General features: G+C 45.4%; 1 protein-coding gene across 1 annotated transcript in view; it reads right to left on the bottom strand.

Annotated features, from left to right (window-relative positions):
- Positions 1 to 20,229, bottom strand: part of LOC125319344 (spindlin-Z-like) — a 148,255-nt gene extending 128,026 nt beyond the window's left edge. Inside the window, exon 1 of the mRNA XM_048290449.1 lies at positions 19,945 to 20,229. The gene's annotated coding sequence lies outside the window, so the exon portion shown is untranslated. The remainder of the gene's footprint in view (positions 1 to 19,944) is intronic.
- Positions 20,230 to 24,040: the final 3,811 nt, after the last annotated feature.

Genomic DNA, 24,040 nt, shown 5'->3' with positions numbered 1-24,040 from the left:
TGTGAGCCTATAAACAGCAGTCCAAACTGAGACCTTTTAAGCGCTCCTGGACCACAGCAGCTGCAACCAGCAACCTCCCTCTGAGTAGAGCCTCTCAGAGCCAGCAAACTCTCGAGTATACTTGAGGACTAGCAAATGACAACAGATTCTGGGCTGATACCCCCATTCCTCAAGGCTCAACCCTTCACTGGTTGAGAAGATGCAAAGGCATCTGAAGTGAGTATTTCACTACTTTCAAGGGGAATTTTTCACAGGTACATTGTGCAGACTCTTTATGTATGTGTGCATACAGGTGTGCATATGCTGTATCAAATGTGGGAGAAATGCTGCTCTGCTAGATTCTTAAATACTTTAGATTTCTAAGTTAGGCCTGTAAGTTACTGTTGTGGTATAGTAAATCCTATATGAATCCTTTGCTAAATTGTTTAACTTATAACTTAAGTTAAATACTGTTAAAATGCTGTTAAGTGCTGTTGGGCCTTTAGACCATATTCCTTTTTATTGTTACCCTTTCTATCCTTTTGTCTCTCCTTCTCCTCCCTCCCTCCCTCCCCCCTCCATCCCTCCCCCCTCCATCCCCACCTCCACATAGTTTTATTTCAGTTTGGATTGATACACTCCCACATGACATCATTATCTCCAAATTGGAGAGACATGGATTTGATGTATGGACTATTCAGTGGAATAGGAATTCGCTGGATGGACACAGTCAGAGACTTGTGGTCAATGGCTCTATGTTCAGGTGGAGGCCAGTGATGAGTGGTGTCCCTCAGGGCTCTGTCTTGGAACCTGTGCTCTTTAATTTTTATTTTTTTAATTATTAAATTATTAATCTTTAATCTTTGTTCCGGTTTGGCCAAATTTAGAAATATATCCTCTGAGAGAAGGCACAACCACCCCTCCCCCCACCAGGTTCGGGAAAATCAACCTGCCAGGCCTCCCCATACTTGTATTTGGACCACCGCCCAATCTGAATCCCTGCATACAGCAGATGGAGATAAGGTCCCAGTAGTGCATGTCAGAGGTCTGTTAGGAAAGACTGTGTGGATAAATTCTGCCTCGAGTACCGACAAACCCATCCGTGGGGTTGTCTTTGCTCAGGGACCTGGTTGCACATGGTGGGTAATGCAGAAAGATGGAACAACACGTTGTGTACCACAGGGAGATCTGATTGTTGTGTGAAAACCACCTGTAGTGTGAAATGCCAGCATACCCCTGCTTGCTGATTGTCACTGTCACTGTTCGTATATAGCTGTGTATATATATATATATATATATGTATTAATGTGTATGTAGAATTAGAATATCTTAGTTTGGGCATTGAGCCAACAATATGGGATAAGGGGTGGAATGTCTTGGGGTGACCTTATGATGTGTATCCCATATCGCTGCCTATGCCCAGAAATTAATTTTTGGGCCTTTCTATGCCTCTAAACTGAGCCTGAGAGGGGGAAGGAAAAAAAAACCTGAGCAAAAACTTTCTCAAAGCAGTTTGCAGCTTGTTCAAGGACACAAAAAGATAGCAGGTTTTTTTTTTCCCCAGCTGGGGCAGGGGAGCGAGGAAGCACCCGGCTTGCGGCTTTCCAGTCAGCTTTTGGCCAGTTTTTTCCAGTTTCTTGTTCTCCGGAGAGACACTGAGAGTTGAACTTTTCCTTCTCTGGAATTTCAGATTTTCTCCCATTTTCTACTGGACTGCTTGATTGCTGTAACATCAGAGCACATCGGGAGGACTTTCCACCGGGCACAGAGGGCCTGGCCCTGGGCCAAGCCCCAGCTCCGAGGAGACCAAAGGGAGGACTCTAACACTTTCCCAGGTTTTTCCTCTACAGCGAAAGATTTTACCATTTAACATTATTTTCCTTTCCCGTGTGTTTGTTAAATAAATAGTTTTATCTTCTTCACTTTCCTTCGAGGAAAATTTATTTTTTCCCGAACCTGGTGAGGGGAGGGGTGGTTGTGCCTTCTCTCAGAGGATATATTTCTAAATTTGGCCAAACCGGAACACAGTGACATAGTGGGATCGAGTGCGCTCTCAGCAAGTTTGCAGATGACACCAAGCTGAGCAGTGCAGCTGACACAACAGAAGGAAGGGATGCCAGCCAGAGGGACCTGGTCAAACCTGAGAATTGGGCCCATGAGAACCTCATGAAGTTCAACAAGTCCAAGTGCGAGGTGTTGCACCTGGGTCAGGACAATCCCAGACATGAGCACTGACTGGGAGAAAAACTCCTTGAGAGCAGCCCTGCTAAATATTCAATATATTTAGAAATTTGAAAGGTCAGTGAAAAATAGTTCTTTAAAGTGAACTGTTGCTTGTAGAAGAGTAGCACAGCTGTAGAAAAAGAAATCATAGGCCTGTAATACTGATAATTTAAATATTGTAATTAACTCTGAAATCATCAGCAAGGGCAAATGACAATTTAAACTGCTTACTATACTGGTGTGTTGTGACAAAAGATTACTTCTCAGCATCATAGCACTGTATGTTATTTTTTATTTATATATGGGTCTTTCAGATTTTTCATGGAAAACAAGTAACATCCTGCATAATTAAAAAAGAAAAGAAAAAGGAACGGGGGGGGGGAATAAAGTTGTAAAACTGACAACCCTTCCCAGAAGGGGAGGAAAAAACAGAGAACAGTGATCATGATACTGCTGATGCTTTAAGAAGTGGAGGGAAAAATGCACAAAGAACTGGCTCTGAAACTAATGCATATTTGCATATCCATCAAAATAAATGAAAACCCGAAGATCTTATGGAAGTATTTAAGAGGAAGAATAAACATTTTAAGTTATTTGGTGAAAAGTTATATATTGGGCTATGAAAAAATATACTCTCAGAGAACACCTGCATAAGTTTATAAGTATATGAACAGTTTTTCTTCAGTAATTAGCAAAACTGTTTTAAATTTCTTTTAACTGAGCTGTCAAAACCAACCAGTAGCTCAAGAATTCACACTGTATTCTATGCTTATCCCCTCTTGCTAGAATGTTTTTTCAGAACACAAAATACCTAGCATCTTGGGAAAACAACAGTCCCCTTATGAACTGGACCAGTATTTGGTAGCACTTACCAAAACCTAGAATAATTTACAGATGTGAGAATTCATCAGAGAAAGGTGTTGGGGTTTTAGGAGTTCTCCTTCTGTTTTCTTTTTCTCTTAAAGAATTGTCCCCATACATGTTGCCAGGGGGACAAATTACTGGGTGCTCAAGAAAAACAAAAGACCTGGCCACAGAGGGAGGGGTCCATCTGGCTACTCTTTTTCACCTGGGCTGGTGGGCTGTTAGTTCCCTGCGTTTGGACGGAGAGGGAGGCTGGAAGGAATTCATCAGCACTGAAGACTTCTGCTTTTTCAGCTGCCTTCCTTCTACCCGAGAAACCCCGGGATTCCCAAGCCCGCCTGCCCTGCCTCGCTGGGAGCCGGGCTGCGGCCGCCCTGCCCCCACCACTGCTTCAAGCCTTCACTACTCTGTAGCCCCGCCACGCCCTGCCTGCCCAGACCTCTGGGGGGTTCCCACCGCAGCTCCAGAGTTCGATACATCTCGTCTGCCACCTGGGATTTGTGCTCGTCACTGCTGTTCTGGCCTGCTGTTCCCAAGGGTCCGGCCAGACACCGGGATTGGCTGCCCAGGGGTTTGTGAAGCCTTTGTTCCATCCCTTCCCGGGATCCCAGGCTGCCAGTGCCGCGTGCTCCCCGAGCTCGCTCTGGAGCGCCCCCTGAAGCCGCAGGGGGAACTATCGCACCTGCCCTGCTCATCGGGAGCCACCAGCGCCCCTGCCGGCCGCGACAGTAACTGCACCAAAGGGGAAAGGGCCTGACAGCCGAGAAGGCTGGGACTGGGTTTGTTTGCTGTTACTGCCATAGTTATTGTTGTTTGTTTGCCTTGTTATACACACACACATATATATAATAGTAAAGAACTGTTATTCCTGTTCCTCATATCTTTGCCTGAAAGCCCCTTAATTTCAAAATTATAATAATTCGGAGGGAAGGGGGTTGCAATTTTTTTTTTCTTCCATTTCAAGGGAGACTCCTGCCTTCCTTGGCAGACACCTGTCTTTCAAACCAAGACAGAAGGTAATTTTATTATGTTATTGTACTTCAAAAGATTATATAACTGGAGGGACTGTCTGTGAATAGACTTTGAGGAATTACCTCTACAGACAAGCAAAATGTATGCCTCAAACATTTAGTTCTTCTTGTCCTGTATTAGCAGAGAGGTGAAAAAATATGGCAAGAAAGAAGCCAAGACTCTAAGAATGAAGGCCATCTTGGAATCTTTTATTTTTCCGTAGCATACCTTGTTTGTCCTACAGAAAATGTGTATTGATTTCTTACTTTGATAATAATTTTTTATTAAAAAATCTTGCTTCTAAATTATTTTATTTATTGTACATGTGGCACAAATGGAAAAGAAATGGGAAAGTACATTCACCAAGATAGGACTTTAGAGTGAGAACTTTTGGCAGGGACAAGAGGTAGATCCTCCTCCTCTTAGCTTGAAAAAATTTTGCAGAAATCTTTATGTCTGACCTGCACTGGATTCAACAACATAAACACTTAATTATGTCCTGGATTTCCTGAAATCTTGCATAAATATATATTGGCAATAAACAAAAAAACTCACAGAAAGGGAAAAAGTTAGGATCTCAGAAAGCAGGGTATCCCTCCCCTTATATACAGGTAGGGCTTTCTAGAAGTCTATCCTATGGATAAATAGAGCACACACAAGAACAGACACCTCCCTCTGCCTTTCATAGTCCATTGGGTGTATGTGGCAAGAAGTTAGGGACTACCCTGTGCCTGCCACAGCCAGTTCCAGCCTGCTCAGCAACAAATCCATCACTGGCCAAAGTTGAACCAATCAGCAAAGCTGATGGCACCTCTGTGGAAAAATTTAAAAATGGGAGAAGGGAACAAAAAGAAATGAAAAACAACAGAGGAAACACCAAGGTCAGAATAGAAAGAGCTTCATAGCAGAGCAAACATTCCTGAAGGAACTGCAGTCTGCAGAGAACCCATGCCAGAGCAGATATTCCTGAAAGGACTACAGCCTGTAGAGAACCCATGCCAGAACAGAAAAAAAGTGACAAGGAATGAGCAGCAGAGAAGCTGCTATATGCTGACCACAACAACTTACACATACACACACTGCATCACTGAAGGAACTGAGTGTAACCTGCAGACATAAGGGGCAAGGGGAAGAGTTTGGAGTAAAGCAGAGGCTGGGAAAAGGTGAAGGAAAAGTGTTTTCCTAAGTGTGTTCTCCATAAGTCTTTTAATGTTTGTTTTGATTCTGTTTCCCAATACTTGAATTAGTAATTTTATATATATATATATATATATATATAGATATGAATTGGCAATAAATTAAGCTTTTTCAAAAACTCACTCCTCCGGTGATTAAATTCCCTAAGTCAAGTCTGTTTTGCTCATGGCAGTTAATTGGCAAGTGATCTCCCTGTCTTTGTTTTGACCCACAAAATTTGCTCCTCTTCTTCCTATTTTCTCCCATCACATCCCTGCTTCATATTTAAACTTGCCCTACCTCCACCCAAACATACAGTCTCCCAGAATTGTGGTTAGAGGCCTCAGCATGACTGACAACTAGGATGTTTACTCACAGCAAAGAATCCTGTCCCAAGTCATTATCATTTAAAAATATACTTTTCATCCAACATTGACAGCTACATCTCTAGTCATATGAATTAAATTTGCCTCATCCTCCTCTCAATACAAGCCAACATTGCTATAACTGAGAGTAGGAGTCAGTCAATCCCTCCCTCCCCCCCCCAACTTTAAACAAGTGAATTGTTAGTGATAAATAACAGAGAATAGAAATTTTCAGTTTCCCTGAAGTTGCTGAATAGAGCTTAAAGACTAACTGGCAAAAAAAGATAAAAGGATGTAAAGGTATGCACACAGGATGATAAACATAGCTGGAACCAGTGGAGAACCAGATAAAGAGGCCTACAGTGAGTTTTTTTGCAAGTTACCTAACAAGAAGCAACAATGCATGCCCAAAGAAAAAGTTCAAGGGAAGGTGACCTTTAATATCGAAGCATTCAGTGAATACAACCACCAGAGGCCCCTTTTGATGACCCTCCAGGACCATAAAAGGACTTCCAGTAGGAGGCAGATGTATGCAAATTAATTCTAGGAAAGTGATGTTTATGTATCAGATAGGTGATATGCCGTAATGAATATGTATGATTATGATGGATAAATACCTTGTTGTAAAGTCTCATTGTACACACAGAATAAGGAGAGATCCTCTGTGTGTCCTATGCAGATAAAGAATGCCTGCTTTCTAATGCTTCAAATTGTGTTAGAAAGTTTATTCCATCTGATTTCAGTATCATTAGGACAGCACATAAACCGGAAGAGAGGTTGCTTGCTCTCTGTCTTATTGCTGACACCTAACAGTAAAGTATGCTTAGAAGTATAAAATGGGGGGGGGGACGGGGGGGGGGGGGGGGACAGAGGACACACACAGAAGATCAAAAGAGATTTCATTCACAAATACTAGCAATAAAAATAAGCCAGTAGTCACCTGAGGTGACCTCAGCAGTCAATGGACCAAGAGAGATTTCTATCTTGATTCCCTTCTAGAAAAAGCCTTTTCCTCAGTAGAGATGACTCTATGGGACCTGAGGGCAGCTTTTGTGAATGCTCCCCCTACTCACAAAATGTCAAGCAATAAGTACCAAATGATTTCCAATTTCCAAATATGTCAAACGCCTGTGTATTCCCTAACTCCAAAAGCATTTAAGAGTGAGATTTTTGAAAAGTATTTGCACCACACAAGAGACAGAATTTTCTGTTAAGCTGTTTTTTGAAGACACTCCTGTCAGTGGATATTTTGACAGATCAGATATCCTATAACTGCAGTTCCACTCATGGCAAATCAACCATTAATGAAATCTTGTGTCTTCTTTCAACATTAAGACAGAGATCTTATGACTGTCCAATATACAGGAGATTAAGGAACAGGATGGGCAAACAGCCATCAAAAATCATACAGATGTAGCTGTCTTTTGAGTACAAGATGTGTTAGACAACCTACATTTTCCAAGTCTTATTTTCATTATTTGTAGAATTCATAGAAAATTTAAAGACAGTTTACTCTCCAAACATTTTACAATTCAAGCTGAAGACCAGATAAGTTACAGATATACAGAAGAACTACAAAAAATGTTCATCAGTATGATGATGTCCATTAGCTAAGCATACCAGAGACCTAAGAACTGTACTGAATTTTAGTTGTTTGACACAGTATTTGAAAAAGGATAACAAGAAAACATAAATGTATTATGAGCAAAAAGTTTACTGATTTTTGGGGAATTTCAATCAATTTAATTTGTTGTCAAAAACTTTTAATTACCAATTCTGTTACTGAAACAAACAAAAAACCATGCTCATTCTCCCTCAGAAATCACAAAATAGCAGAATGATTGAGGTTGGAAGGGACCTCTGAAGGTCATCTGGTTCAATCCCCCTGCTCAAGCAGGGCCACCTAGAGCCAGTTGTCCAGTACTATGTCTAGACAGATTTTGAATATTTCCAAGGACAGAGACTCCACCATCTCTCTGGGCAACCTGTCCCAGTGCTCGGTCATCCTCACAGTAAAGAAGTGTTTTCTAATGTTCAGATGGAATCTCCTGTGTTTCACTGTGTGGCCATTCCCTCTGGTCCTGTCCCTATGTACCACTGGAAAGAGTCTAGCTCCATCTTCATTTCAGCCTCTCTTCAGGTATTTATAGATAATAAGATTCTACCCGAGCCTTCTTCAGGCTAAACATTCCCAGCTCTCTCAGCCTTTCCTCAGATGTGAGATGCTCTAGTGCCTTAATCATCTTAGTTGCCCTTCACTGGGCTCTGTCCAGTATGTCCATATGTCTCCTGTACTCTGGAGCCCAGAACTGGACATGGTACTCCGTGTGCGACCTCACCAGTGCTTAATATAAGGGAAGGATCACCTCCCTTGACCTGCTGGCAATACTTTGCATAATGCAGCCAAGCATAACATCAGGCTTCTTTGCCACAAGGGCACATTGCTGGCTCATGTTCAACCTGGTGCTCACCAGGATCTCCAGGTCCTTTTCTGCAAAGCTGCTTTCCAGATGGGTGGCTCCCAGCATGTACTGGTACATGAGGTTGTTCCTCAGGGGCAGAACTTGACACTTCCCTTTGGTGATTTTTATGAGGTTTTTGTCAGCCCATTTCTCCTGCCTGTCCAGGTCCCCCTGGATGGCAGCACAACCCTCTGGTATATCAGTCACTCCCTCCCTTGTTGAGGGTACACTCTGCCCCATCCATCCAGACAATTAATGAAGATGTTAAAAAGGACTGGATCCAGTATTGACCCCTGAGCTACACCATTAGCTACTGGCCTCCAACTAGACTTTGTGCTATTGAGCACCACTCTCTGGGTCCAGCCATTCAGACAGCTTTCAATCCACTTCATCATCCCTTGCCTCTGAAAAATCTCTCCTTCCCTCTGTTCTTTCTCCAATCCCATCACCACACATAAAAGTCTCTTTGATGGGGCAACAGGCAGCTCAGGAAATTTGGGTCAGTGTGTGGTGGTTCCTGTACTGGTAGCAGTCCCTTTAGAGTCAGGCCTCTCAGTTCCTGCTCAGACTACCACTTGAGCTCCTGCTCTCTTCCTGTTCCAGCATGGTCTTCTGTCTCCTCTTTCTTCTCTTCTGTTGTTATTTCTTTTCTTCCTTTTTTTCAGCATTTACCACCCTTCCTTGCTTTATTTTCACAGAGGCGCCACAAAGTTTACTGATTGGCTCATCTTTGACCTGCAATGGGGTTGCTGATGAGCTGTCTGGAACCAACTCTAACTAGTACAGGCCAGTCAACAAGTTTCTCCCACAGAGGTCACTTGTGAAGCCACACTCTGCTCTCCCCCCACACCTCAACCTTGCCAATTATACCCAATTAAAAAAATGTCACAAGAGAACTATTCTAGAACATGCTTTCTTCTATGCTGCTGGGAAATTCCAGATTTAAAAATCTCAACAACAAGTTTGAAATTACACAGTGCAGTTGTTACCTTTTTGAAAACACGAGGGAAGAATTTTTAATAAAGAAAATACATACTAAACTAGGAAACTGTTTGTGTTGTGAAAATTATTATTTAATCTTAACATATACCAGACCAGAAATGTGATGTTTGATATTGTTGGGGTTTTAGGAGCTCTCCTGGTTTTTTTTTTTCTGTTAAAGGAATTTTCCCCATTCATGTTGCTAGGGAAGCAAATGGCTGGGTACTTAAGAAAAACAAAAGAGCTGGCTACCCTTTTTGTTTCACCTGGGTGTGTGGGCAGTTCAGTCTCCAGCATTCAGCATTCGGACAGAGAGGGAGACTGCTTTCTTCGGCCGCTTCTTCCTTCTGCTGGACAAGCCCCGGGATCCCAAAGCCTGCCTTCCCTGCCCCGCTTGGAGCCAGGCTGTGACCGCCCTGCCCCGCCATTGCTTTGAGCCTTCGCTACGTTGTAGCCCTGCTCGCCCTGCCTGCCCAGACCTCCGGGGGTTCCCCGTTTGGACATATCTCGTCTGCCACCCAGGATTTGTGCTTGTCCCTACCATTCCAGCCTGCCGTTCCAGCCTGCTGTTCCCAAGGGTCCGGCCGGACACCGGGGTCAGCTGCCCAGGGGTTTGTGAAGCTTCTTTGTTCCATCCCTACCCGGGATCCCAGGGCACCGGTGCCGCGTGCTTCCCGAGCTCGTTCAGGAGCGCCCCCTGCAGCCGCGGAGGAACCATCGCACCTGCCCTGCTCACCGGGAGCCACCAGCGCCCCTGCCGGCTGCGAGCAGAACTGCACCCAAGGGGAAAGGGCCTGACAGCTGAGAAGGCTGGGACTGGGTTTGTGATTGTTTGCTGTTACTGCCATAGTTATTGTTTGTTTGACTGGTTATACACATATAGATATATAATAGTAAAGAACTGTTATTCCTATTTTCCACATCTTTGCCTAAAGGCCCCTTGATTTCAAAATTATAATAACTCGGAGGGAAGGGGGGTTGCATCTGCCATTCCAAGGGGGGCTACTGCCTTCCTTAGCAGATACCTGTCTTTCAAACAAAGACAGATCTTGGCGCCCAATGTGAGGCCTGAGGGCATTAAGAGAGAGAGGTGAAAAAGGAATAACAGTTCCTGAATAACTTAGTTTTGTGTGCTGGATATAGGAACCTTGTTAGGCAGCATTATGTGGTCTAGTTTACCCTGGTTCGGGTGGCAGGTGGCCGTGGCTATATTCTTCCCCTTTGCAGCTCCTTACCTAAACATGGGTCCTCTGACTAAGGCTACCATTGCTGTTATCCAGTTTGCGCTATGGGTCGAGAAGGTGAGGAATTAATAGGCTTTTAATTTCCTCTGGAATGTGGGTACATGGATAAAGGGCTATCACACAATAAGTGCATGTTTTTGGGGTTATGTTAACAATGGTACCTTCTGTGAGGAAATGACACCAGGGGAAGTTCTCTCCCAACCTCTCAACCAGTTCTTTGGACCCACCCAACCAATTTTCGAAGGGTTTAGATTCCCTCTGAGTACTAACCAACTGGTGCTGGTAGGCCTACTCTATTTAGCACTCAGGGATAAGTTGAGATTGGCTTGGATAACTACCCAGACACCGGCCGCAGAGACTAGAGATCCTACCCCAGAGCCTGATCCTGCCCCAGAAACTGACACAGCCCCAGACACTAGAGATCCTGCCCCACAGCCTGACCCTGCCCCACAGCCTGATACCGCCACACAGCCCACCTCAGAAATGGACTACCCGAACTGGGTGGGAGTACTGGTGAAGGGGACGCAGGAGATGCGCCAGGAGATATGCCAGGAGATGGGCCAGGTGCACCAGGGGATATGCCAATTGCTGAGGGAATACACCTCCTCAGCTAGTGAAAAACTCTCTCCCTGCCCCAAAGAGGGTGAGTCCGATGGTGCAGCAGTGGAACCCACGGATGTTACAACCGTCCAGGTTTCAGCCAAACCACAAGGACAACCACAGCCAGCAGCAGTCGCCCCTGTGCAAAGGAGGAAGTATAAGACCAAATCAGTACGACCAGTTAATGATGATGGGGAACCAGGGCCCTCACAACCAGCAGGAGAGCCAGACCCAGAAATCATCACTGAGTCCCTGTCGTACGACACTCTCTGTATTATGCGAAAAGACATAATGCGAAGGGGGCGTGAGCCTTATACAACCTGGCTGCTTCGGGTTTGGGACCTTATGGGCACAGGTGTGCAACTGGATAGTGGTGAGGCAAGGTATCTGGGATCGTTGACCCAGGATCCAGGTGTGGACCAGATATTTGTGAGGGAGCCAGGGCCCCTTTCTCTCTGGGAGCGGCTCTTAATGAGTGTGAGAGAAAGGTTCATTCACAAAGAAAGAATGCAGGAATACCATCATAGAATGCAGTGGAATACACTCGAGGAAGGGATCCAGCAGCTAAGAGAGGTGGCAGTATTAGAGGTACTCTTTGGGAGGGATGGACAGCATGATAATGACCCCGATAAGGTCAGGTGCACAGGACAGATGATGTGGAACCTGGCAAAGCTAGGGCCACCGCAATACACCACCTTCATTGCAACGATTGATACTGACAATAACCGAGAGACAGTGGGCTCTGTCGCCAACAAGCTCAGGAATTATGACAGCATGGTCAATGGTCCGCTGAAAGCTCATGTCTCTGCTGTGGTCCAGGACCTCAAAGAGGAGATGAAGGAGATCAGGGAAGAGATGAGGAAGATCAGTGTGGCACCAGTGCAAGTCACAGGCCCCCAAGTCAGAGCCCGTCGTTCCCCAGCTAGAGAGAGAGGGTACACCCCACGAGCTGAGCTGTTGTTTTTCCTGTGTGAGCATGGGGAAGACATGAGAAGGTGGGATGGGAAACCCACTTCTGTCCTGGCAGTGCGGGTGCGTGAACTCAAGGAGGGAGGCACTAACCGAGGGGGTTCCACTAAGGTGAAAGCCTCAGCCTCCCGTGACCGAGCTGCCAGGTATTACAGAAGGGAGGATGATATGTCAGATCCCCTTGAAGGGACCTCAAGCATGTACGCCCAGGGAAAGAATGATAACCAGGGCTAGAGGGGCCCTGCCTCTAGCCAGGGAAAGGCACGGGTGAACCGGGTTTTCTGGATGGTGTGGATCTGATGGCCTGGCACATCAGAGCCACAGAAATATGATGCATTGGTTGATACTGGGGCACAGTGTACTTTAATGCCATTGGGACATGTGGGGGCAGAACCTGTATCCATCGCTGGGATGACCGGGGAATCACAGCAGTTGACTCTGTTGGAAGCTGAGGTGAGCCTGACTGGGAAGGAGTGGCAAAAGCATCCGATTGCGACTGGCCCAGAGGCCCCGTGTATTCTGGGCATAGACTTCCTCCGGAACGGCTATTACAAAGACCCAAAAGGACTCAGGTGGGCATTTGGGATTGCTGCTGTGGAGGCAGAGGGCATTAGGCAATTGAACACCCTGCCTGGACTATCAGAGAATCCTTCTGCAGTTGGGCTCCTGAAAGTGGAAGAGCAACGAGTGCCAATTGTCACCTCGACAGTGCACCGCCGGCAGTATCAGAAAAATCGAGATGCTGTAATCCCCATCCACAAGATGATCCATGAGCTGGAGAGCCAAGGGGTGGTCAGCAAGACCCACTCACCCTTCAACAGCCCCATCTGGCCTGTGCACAAGTCTGACAGGGAATGGAGATTGACTGTGGACTATCATGCCTTGAATGAAGTGACTCCACCATTAAGCGCTGCTGTGCCGGACATGTTGGAGCTCCTGTACGAGCTGGAGTCCAAAGCAGCAAAGTGGTACGCCACTACTGACATTGCTAATGCATATTTCTCCATTCCTCTGGCAGCAGAGTGCAGGCCTCAGTTTGCCTTCATCTGGAGGGGCGTGCAGTACACCTGGAATCGACTGCCCCAGGGGTGGAAGCACAGTCCCACCATCTGCCATGGACTGATCCAGGCTACACTGGAAGAGGGTGAGGGCCCAGAACATCTGCAGTACATTGATGACATCATTGTGTGGGGGAACACCGCAACAGAAGTGTTTGAGAAAGGAGAGAAAGTTATCCAGATTCTCCTGGAAGCTGGTTTCGCCGTCAAGAAGAGCAAAGTCAAGGGACCTGCCCGAGAGATCCAGTTCCTGGGAGTAAAGTGGCAAGATGGATGACGTCAGATTCCCACTGAGGTCATCAACAAGATCACTGCGATGTCTCCACCGACCAACAAGAAGGAAACACAAGCTTTCCTAGGTGCCATAGGTTTCTGGAGGATGCACATTCCCGAGTACAGCCAGATCGTTAGCCCTCTCTACCTGGTTACCCGCAAGAAAAACGATTTCCACTGGGGCCCTGAACAGCAGCAAGCCTTCGCCCAAATCAAGCAGAAAATTGCTCACGCCGTAGCCCTTGGCCCAGTCAGGACAGGACCAGAGGTGAAGAACGTGCTCTACTCTGCAGCCGGGAACAATGGTCTGTCCTGGAGCCTCTGGTAGAAGGCGCCTGGTGAGACTCGGGGCCGACCACTGGGATTCTGGAGCCGAAGCTACAGAGGGTCTGAAGCCAACTACACTCCCACAGAGAAAGAAATCTTGGCAGCTTATGAAGGAGTCCAAGCTGCTTCAGAAGTAATCGGCACAGAGGCACAACTCCTCCTGGCACCCCGACTACTGGTGCTGGGGTGGATGTTCAAAGGAAAGGTTCTTTTCACGCATCACGCCACTGACGCTACTTGGAGCAAAGAGATTGCTCTCATCACACAGCGCGCCCGAATTGGAAACCCAAGTCGCCCTGGGATCTTGGAAATAATCATGAACTGGTTGGAAGGTGAGACTTTTGGGTTATCTTCTGAAGAAGAAGAAGAGGAGCAGGTGACACGTGCCAAAGAAGCCCCACCATATAACGAGCTACCAGAGAATGAAAGACAATATGCCCTCTTCACTGATGGTTCCTGCCGAATTGTAGGCGCTAGCCGGAAATGGAAAGCTGCTGTATGGAGCCCCACACGACAAGTTGCACAGGCTACTGAAGGAGAAGGTGGATCGAGCCAATTTGCTGAGCTCAAAGCCATCCAATTAGCTCTGGATATAGCTGAAAGAGAGAAGTGGCCAAAGCTCTACCTCTACACTGATTCATGGATAGTAGCCAATGCTCTGTGGGGTTGGCTGGAAAGGTGGAAGAAGGCAAACTGGCAGCGCAGAGGAAAACCAATCTGGGCTGCTGAGGAGTGGAAAGGCATTGCCACTCGGGTAGAGAAGCTACCCCTGAAGGTCCGCCATGTAGATGCTCATGTCCCTAAGAGTAGGGCTAATGAAGAACATCGTAACAACAAACAGGTAGATCAGGCTGCGAAAATAGAGGTGTCCCAGAAAAACTTGGATTGGCAACATAAAGGAGAGTTGTTCCTAGCTCGATGGGCCCATGATGCCTCAGGCCATCAGGGCAGAGATGCCACCTATAGGTGGGCACGAGATCGAGGGGTGGATCTAACCATGGACAGTATCTCCCAGGTTATCCATGATTGTGAGACATGCGCTGCGATCAAGCAGGCCAAGCGGGTGAAGCCCCTGTGGTATGGTGGGCGATGGTCCAAATACAAGTATGGGGAGGCCTGGCAGATTGATTACATCACACTGCCTCAAACCCGCCAAGGCAAGCACTATGTGCTCACAATGGTAGAAGCCACCACTGGATGGCTGGAGACCTACCCTGTGCCTCACGCTACTGCCCAGAACACCATCCTGGGCCTTGAAAAGCAAGTCCTTTGGAGGCGTGGTACCCCTGAGAGAATCGAGTCTGATAATGGGACTCATTTCAAGAATGGCCTTATAAACACCTGGGCTAGAGAACATGGCATTGAGTGGGTGTACCACATCCCTTACCATGCACCAGCAGCTGGGAAGGTTGAGCAATGTAATGGATTGCTTAAAACCACCTTGAAGGCACTGGGTGGGGGGACTTTCAAAAACTGGGAGGTGCATTTAGCAAGAGCCACCTGGTTAGTTAACACCCGAGGCTCCACCAGCCGAGCAGGCCCTGCCCAATCTCAACCTCTACAAACAACAGACGGTGATAAGGTTCCAGTGGTGCACGAGAGGTATGCTTGGAAACACTATCTGGGTTAATTCTGCCTTGAGCAAAGACAAACCCATCCATGGGGTTGTTTTTGCTCAGGGACCAGGTTGCACCTGGTGGGCGGTGCCAAAGGATGGAGAGACCTGATGCATACCTCAAGGGGACCTTGTTTTAGGGTGACCTACCCATGGCTCTGTACTTGTATCAGTATCAGCATGTATATATGTATATAATTCGGGTGATGCATGTATTTATATGGTTAAAAGGGTTAATTTTCATGTAACATGTTAGTATGGGAAAAATTCGGGGTGGATAATGTTGGGGTTTTAGGAGCTCTCCTGGCTTTCCCTTAAAGGAATTTTCCCCATTTGTGTTGCTAGGGAAGCAAATGGCTGGGTACTTAAGAAAAACAAAAGAGCTGGCTACCCTTTTTGTTTCACCTGGGTGTGTGGGCAGTTCAGTCTCCAGCATTCAGCATTCGGACAGAGAGGGAGACTGCTTTCTTCGGCCGCTTCTTCCTTCTGCTGGACAAGCCCCGGGATCCCAAAGCCCGCCTTCCCTGCCCCGCTTGGAGCCGGGCTGTGGCCACCCTGCCCCGCCGTTGCTTCGAGCCTTCGCTACGTTGTAGCCCTGCTCGCCCTGCCTGCCCAGACCTCCGGGGGTTCCCCGTTTGGACATATCTCGTCTGCCACCCAGGATTTGTGCTTGTCCCTACCATTCCAGCCTGCCGTTCCAGCCTGCTGTTCCCAAGGGTCCGGCCGGACACCGGGGTCAGCTGCCCAGGGGTTTGTGAAGCTTCTTTGTTCCATCCCTACCCGGGATCCCAGGGCACCGGTGCCGCGTGCTTCCCGAGCTCGTTCAGGAGCGCCCCCTGCAGCCGCGGAGGAACCATCGCACCTGCCCTGCTCACCGGGAGCCGCCAGCGACCCTGCCGGCTGTGAGCAGAACTGCACCCAAGGGGAAAGGGCCTGACAGCCGAGAAGGATGGGACTGGGTTTGTGATTGTTTGCTGTTACTGCCATAGTTATTGTTGTTTGTTTGACTGGTTATACACACATATATATATAATAGTAAAGAACTGTTATTCCTATTTTCCACATCTTTGCCTAAAGGCCCTTTGATTTCAAAATTGTAATAACTCAGAGGGAAGGGGGGTTGCATCTGCCATTCCAAGGGGGGCTACTGCCTTCCTTAGCAGACACCTGTCTTTCAAATCGAGACAGATATGTCTTTCAGTTGTGCTTCTTGGAGTAAGAGGTCATGATCCAGTAAAGCTCATTTTTACATTTAAATGGGATTAATACAGGTTCAGAAAAAAAAGAAAAGAGTAATCTATATTTTTGAAAGGGGGGTCAACTTAAGTTGTAGATAGGTGAAGGGTTTTTTTCAGAAATTAGCATAATGGCAGCTTAGTATGCTTTAGATCAAGTCAGTGAACACTACTGAAAATGTCAAGCTTAGTTCTTAATTTTAGAAGTGACTGGCAACATCTGGGCAAAGCAATACCACCTTAAGAAGCAGCACCAGTGGTAGACATCAGTTTGCTACGTAAGGTTATACTTTACAACCTAGTCACCATAATAATCTTAAAACAGAATAGTTACCCACGTTCCCTATATTCATTACTTGTTCTGACCTAATAGTAATGTGGGGGATACAAAAAAAACCCACCAAGCAATACAGTGGATAGAATTAAAAAGCCTTTGAGGTACACATTCAGAGGGAATTATCATCTTAATAGGCTATACCCAAAGTTACATAGGGAACTTGGTATTCAGGACTACCTCTGAACCACTAGGAAGACTGAAAACAGAAGGATGAGAGATCAACCAGTGACCTTAAACATTAACAATATATTTTATTGGAGCACTTTTATCCTAAAGCATTTCCAAACTTGCAGATACAAGCAGTCTTAAGCAAACAGGCTCCCCAGAACTCTGACACTAAAACAAGCCAAAAACTCCAGAAAGGAACATTAAGACTAGCCAGTTTACCATACACCACTGATCACTCCCAGAAAATGGAACTGCAGGGATTGAATCCAAAGCACTTCAATTAAAGTAGCTGGCACTGTTAATACAAGGGGACTATCAGCTACAACATGGTCAAAGAATAGGAAAACATTCTCCTCAACCTCTCAAATAGTCAAATCAATTCACCTCCTACATTTCTGCGTGTCATCACCAAATTCACATTTTAGATTAAAACAGAAAGTTAAATCCAACCACTGTCACATGAAAAAAAGTAGTAAGTACTGTATATTATTCAATTAAATAATTTCACCATTACTTGAAAATTACTTTAGCAATGCCAGGCCCATTTTCCACCATTCATAGATAAAATACAAATTAGTTAACTAATGTTTTAACTAGTTAATGATAGTTAGAGTAACTGAGTGCTACACAAATTCACCGACATATCAAGTTACAGACTTTTGCTCAGACTTTTCCATCTAGAAATATTACAATTGGCTTGGGAGCCATGACATGAATACATATTTCAAAATGCAATTTGGATTACTCCACTCAAGTTTTACATTGTGGTAAACTCGATGCTATTATTTATTGTCTCCTCCAGTTAATCAACACTTGTTAATGGTGAGGGAAAAAGCAGGAGGGAAAAAAATTAAATAAATTATTAATATATGATACTTAATTCTAGCATTAAAATGCAGTAACTACTTCTATTTCAATAAGAACTATGATTATGCTATGCCAGTGCTCCTCCACTGGAAGCTTCCAAAGCAAAGTAGCAAAAACAAACAAACAAACAAAAAGTTAGGACATTACTTTAGGGCACTGCTCTGATAGAAGCCATGGCTATCAATAGGCTCATACTTTGAATAAAGACTGAGTTTTTAAATATAATCTTTGAAAACGAAACACTATGAGTTACAGTAACATATATATTTAGAAAGCAATAGCATCACATCCTTTGCACCTTGGGTACTCATCCTTAAAACCTAGATATGCTGTTCCCCAGCAGATCATTTTAGGACTGCCCAAGACATTAAAATGTTATTTTGGCTTTATGTCATTAAAAAAACCCAACAACCCAATAAAATATATGTTATTTTCTTTGAAGTCAGAAGGGGGTACTCTGAATAAATGCGGTTGGGAGGTGCTGAACTGAACATTTGTCTTGTGTTAGAAGTCAGAAATATGCTGTTGTGTAGTTCAATATCACACTTCAGTTCACGATGCCATGCCTTTTTACTTTTTAAGAAAAAATGTTCCTTTTAACAACAAAAACAACACACTTCTGTTTATACTATTGTCATCACAAAGGCAAATAATTCTGTGACAGAAAACTAGCAACACAAAGAGACCTTGCAAGTGTTAATTCCAGTTTTATATCTTGTGATCTGTGAGCTATTTAAGATATTGACAAGGAGATACAGAGAAAGCCAATACCTATGCTATGTTTTTTCACTACACAATGCCTATTCTAACATAAGTAGCTCAGGTTTTTTTAATAAGACTGTGCCAAGTTGATATCTTATACTGAGCTACATCCCAAAATGAAAGAAATTACTAGATCATTTTGCAAGCATAATACAGCATTTCATCTCTGCCAACACTTTGGTGCACCAGCCCCCTCCCCCCAAAGAGATACGCGCATTCCAGCCGAGCCTCTCTCAGCAGGGCTCAGCCAATTCTCCCCCTCCCTCCAGGCCTTGCTAGGTTCCCAAACCCCCTCTGATTTTAGGTTTGGATTTTGTTGTAAACGGCAAAACGAAAGGAGAAAGCCTCCAAAGTGATGATCCTTACCCTTGAAATCCCGCCATGGGAGCAATAAGGAAGGTGAATTCTTTTTTTTAATGGGAGATGAATGAGAAGAAACAAAAGACTAAATGGAGAAGAGGATAAGCAGTGGAGACAGAGCGAGAAAGAGAAGAGCCCGGTGAAGGAGCAGGGCGAACGTCAGCCATGTTGTGTGTGTTAGTCCAGTATTTACAAACCTGCAGCTGCAGCAGCGTTTTGAGTCTGGAAGAGAGGGGAAAGAAGGGAGGGGGAAAGAAAGGAGAGGAGGGAGGAGAGAGAGGGAATCGAGGAGGGAGGAGAGAGAGGGAATCGAGGAGGGAGGAGGGGAAAGCGGCAACAGCAGCAGACAAAGGAACCCAGAAAAGCGCGAGCAAAGCGCGCGCATACGTACACACACTCTGGGTGTCCCAGACAGAAGCGGTGGCGTGTGCAACTCCAGTGCTGCCAGCCCGACGCGTTAGCAACTTTCACAGCTCCAGCCTTTGGCTACTGAGGCACGGCCGAGCTCGGCCACCACCCTCACATCCCCTTCACCACATTTTCTCATGAGGGGAGCGAATAGATGACAGGTCAGAGATACCTGCCTCTCCCAACGTGCACTCTGCTGGGAGCCCCTTAGCGGGCCCCAGCCCACAGTACAATAGATCCACAGAGAGGAAGGGGGAATGTGCAGCTGCGACGCCTTCTCTCCAGCAACGGACGCGATGTGGGCGGGGTAGATACCGGGAGGGGCCATGCCAAACGAGGGCAGCAGTCCCCCGGAGCCCAAAAGAGTGGTGGTTGCCAAGGAGTCGGGGCGCTACGTGGGAAGGGAGCCCGAGGGCCCCCACTCTCGCCCGCCTCCCGCGGCTTCCAGGCGGGCTGCTGAGGCAGACAGTGAAGAAGAAAGGGTTAACAGAGACGGAACACCGCAAGTATATAAATAACGTCAGCCGCAGCGGAGGAGGAGGGGAGGGAAAGCTAGGAACAGCGGCTCCGAGCTCATTCCACAGCGACTCCCTCCGATTTTACCCGGTCCTAGGCTGCGCTTTCCTTTCCCTTCCCCCTTCCCCTGCACTCACTACTCACCTGCTGGGGGAATGGGCGCCTGGGAGTGCCAGGAGGATGGTCTAGAAGCGTTAGCACTGCAGCCGCAGCAGTCCTCCTGCCTCACTAGGCCACTCAGATTCTCTGCGGCAGCAGTATAGGGACCTGCTCCTCTTGTTTCGTTTGTCCCACTCCGCAGTCACCACTGCTGCCTCCAATTCGCCTCTGCTACATTTGGATCCTGCTCTCCGTACACGAACTCTTCCACCAGGATAGAGGCCTCCTCACCTTCCTGCCAAATAGTGAGCTACCCGCATCGAGACGTTCAAAACACGGGACCGGACACCGCCCTCTTCACCAACACGCAGGCGCACTGCAAATTCCGAACTGCGACAGGAGCGCAGGAAGCAATCCTCCACCTAGTCCACCGCTACTCGTTACTGCGCAGGCGCTTCTGTACCTCCACTGCCGTCTCTCGGTGCTCCGTCGAGGAGAGTGGTGTCGTAGCGGAGAGCGGTGTGGGCTTGACCCCAGTTGGCTGTCTGTTAGCCCTTCTCCAAATTCAGGCCACTAGGCCCTGGGGCGGTGAATGTCTGTCTTTCGTGAAGTGGCCACAGTGCTTTATGGTAGCGGTACCGCTTTCTCAAACAGGCCTTGGGAGCCAGTGGCTGTACACTGCCCTCTCGCCATCATAGGAAAGAAAATGTGTAAGCCATCATAAGAAAGAAAAATCAGCTATGGACATCCTGTGTTACAAATTTGGCCCGTGACGACTGAGGAGAGAGGCTAGAACGCAAAGCATAGAATTACAAAGGTATGTATTTATTCATGTGCATGAGATGTCTCAGCCAAACAAGGGATTTTTAGGGGGTTTATACCTTATGCGACAAGGGTATGATATGAATCATCCACCTACTAATGCAGATTTCCAATTGTCTAATCATAAACGTGGTACAGCATAGCAACATACATTACAAAAATGTATTTTGTAGGTAGTGCAGTATAATTATCTGTCAGCATCCTTGTGACTTATCTGTTAATCTAGATGTTTCCATCATTAACTTCTGCAAATTTATTAGGCATCAGCAATTTATGTTTCTCTTAGATATGGATCCTTTGGATAAGAAACTTCTGTTCTTGCAAAAATTAATTTAGTTGATCACTTGCCCTTAGTAGGGGCCTTGGGTCTCCAGATAATGATTCAGCAATTATACACTAATAATGTTCTTAGCTCCTATTGACTGTGTGGTCTTAATAATTTATATCATGCCTACTAGAAATGAAAATAAAGATTTGACCAGGTGCCTTGGGGCCTTCAAAGCCAGTAAGGAGGGGAGTAGTCAGCATGGTGCCCAAAAATCTGGAGGCCAATAGGGAAGGGGAGAAGTCAGCCTGGTGCGAAGGACCTTCAAGACCTGATGAGGAGGCAAAAAGGGACCGATACTTGACCAGCTCAGTCACAGAAAATGGCCATTTACCTTATAAAATGGCATCAGTTATGCTAGCCATATTACCAGAGATCAGGAGCAGGAGGTACCAGTTGCAGCTGTACATAAATTTCCTAGCCTTTTTGGATGCTTTGAAGTACCACCTGGTTTGGTTAGGAATAAAATGGCTGAACTCTTACAGAAGCTTTGAATGTTATTGAGTAGCTTTGCATGAGAACCAGGTTCCCTCTGGTCCCAGAAAATTTTGCTTTCTTGATATCCTTCCAAACTAAAGAGAAACAGCCTTAACTGATGAAAAAAACCCACAGCCCTCTTGATTTGATGGGAGAATCAAGAACCCTCAGTAATCAAGTGGCTAGATCTTTGCTTGATCTGAATTTGAAGGAGGAATGATGTCTTGATTCTGATCTTGATCTTCAATTAATATCTTTAAATGCAAATACCTCTTTTGCTTTAATGTAACTTTAAAGAAGCAATTATCTGTTTGTGATAACTATTTGACTACTTGGCTAATTTCTCTTTTTCAAGCAAGCTACTGTAGAGCTATCACAGGAATTATTTAAAGTCAACAGAAACAGAAGCCTCCTTCCAATGTGTTTCCTTTCTGACATGGTTACAACTGATTAAATGTATTATGCTAGCAGGAACCAACCTATCTTTTAGCAACTTGAATAAAACATAAATAAGTTTCAAAATCAGGTGATGTAAATTAAATAAATAGAATAGTTCCAGTTGGAAGAGACCTACAATGATCATCTAGTCAACTGTGTGACTATTTCAGGAAAATTTGCCTTCTTTAAGTGAATTCTTGCATACTACAGGAAGTAGTGAATAAAGCCAATCTTTTAAGATAAATGCTCCAATTACTACTAAATTAAAAGTCAACTGTATCAGATATTACTTCCTTCTGCTAGCAGTGACTTCTGGAAAACATATTTAACTTCTAGGAACAGGCTTGTAACAAATCGGCCTTATTTAGAATTGGAAAAAAGATTGAAAAACATATTTAAAAGAAATAGTACTTCAAATTGAGCAAAATCTGAAAACTAACTGAGATTTAAGAGGTTGGATGAGTTCAGCCTCCAGTTTATTAGGCTAGATGAATTTAACTCAGTAAAAAAGGTTTTCAAAATGCAACAATTAATAATAGAGAGTTGGTGGGTTTGCTGTAAAAATATATAACATATAGGTCAAGATTTTAATCCTCAAGAGTTGGTCGATATGGGAAAGTTTTAGTGCCTTCCCTTCCCAAATTTCAGTATCAATTAATGATTAGTTTTTTACTTTTACCAGTTGTATTGGGTCTGGCTGAGCTGGAGTTCATTTTCCCATAGCAGCTCTCACAGTGCTGTACTTTGCATTGGTAGCTAGAAAGGTGCCGATAACACACCAGTGTTTTGGCTACTGCTGAGCAGCACTGGCACAGCATCAGCGCTGTCTCTCAACATTCCACCCCCCATCAGTAGGCTGGGAGTGGGCAAGATCCTGGGAGGGGACACAACCAGGCCAGCTGACCCAAATTAACCAAAGGTATATTCCATACCATATGACATCAGCTCAGATATAAAAGCTAAGGGAGGGTGTCGGGGTCTCCTCCCCCTGCTGTGTAGCCCTGGGAGAGGGGCCCTGGGACAGAGATGGGGTTTCCCTCGCCCCTGGGCAGCCTCGTTCCCGATTGGTTGGTTTGTGTTTCACTGCGCGGGCAAGGACCCTCCGTCCCGGATTGTAGGAGTTCCTCGGCAGAGCTCCGGCCATGCGGCTGGAGAAATAAACATCTCTCTGAAACATCTACCAAGAATCTGTCTATATATATTTCTTTCCCACGGGACTCCTGGTTTGATATATGCGTGTTACAGTATCCCCACTGTAACAGGAGGGGAAAAGAATGGGGGGGGACAACGGACATTTGTTACTTTACAGTGTTTGCCTTCTGGAACAACCGCTATGCGTGCTGAAGCCCTGTTTCCCAGGAAGTGGTTGGACATCGCTATCTGATGGGAAGTCGAGAATAAACTTTTTTTCCTCTTTACTAATGCGTGTGCAATTTTTCACTTTTTTTGTTTTAGTTAACTGTCTTATCTCAACCTACTAGTTGTTTTCCATCTTATTTTCTCTCCCCTGTCCTGCTGGGAAGGGGAGTGATATAGTGGCTTGGTGGGCACCTGGTGTCCAGCCAAGGTCAATGCACTAGATCAGTGTAGTTACATTGATTTTTGTGAATAAATGATCCCTACTATGTTTCAAAGAATGATAAACCACTGAAAGGAAAAAAGAAAGTCTAATAAATGTCCCTGGAGGGAAAAGTCACTGATAGTAGTCAGAAATCCCTTTGAAACAGATATGACTTACTGTTATTTAAGATGAGACCAATTCTTCAGCAGACTGTCTGGTCACAGCAAGACAATACTAAATGAATCATACTACTGTTGCAGATATTTAAACCCTTCTCCCACTCCTTACTTGTGTCTTCAGTTTTCCATTACAGATGCAGTACTCCTCAGGCTTTTGGTAGACAATGTATAGTATTTTTCCCTCTAAATAATTACATTTAGGTAGAGAAAATCTCTATGATAGTCAAAGAAGTCCAAACTGTACTTCTTATTTCCTCTTTATTTTCTTTATATGGACTTTGAAGCATAAAAGGCTTGATGAGCAACTTAATTTGCAAATACTGTTAAGAGATGTTAGGA

This window comes from Corvus hawaiiensis, chromosome W, assembly GCF_020740725.1.
Source record: "Corvus hawaiiensis isolate bCorHaw1 chromosome W, bCorHaw1.pri.cur, whole genome shotgun sequence".
NCBI lineage: Eukaryota > Metazoa > Chordata > Aves > Passeriformes > Corvidae > Corvus > Corvus hawaiiensis.
This window is presented reverse-complemented; position numbering and strand designations above follow the sequence as displayed.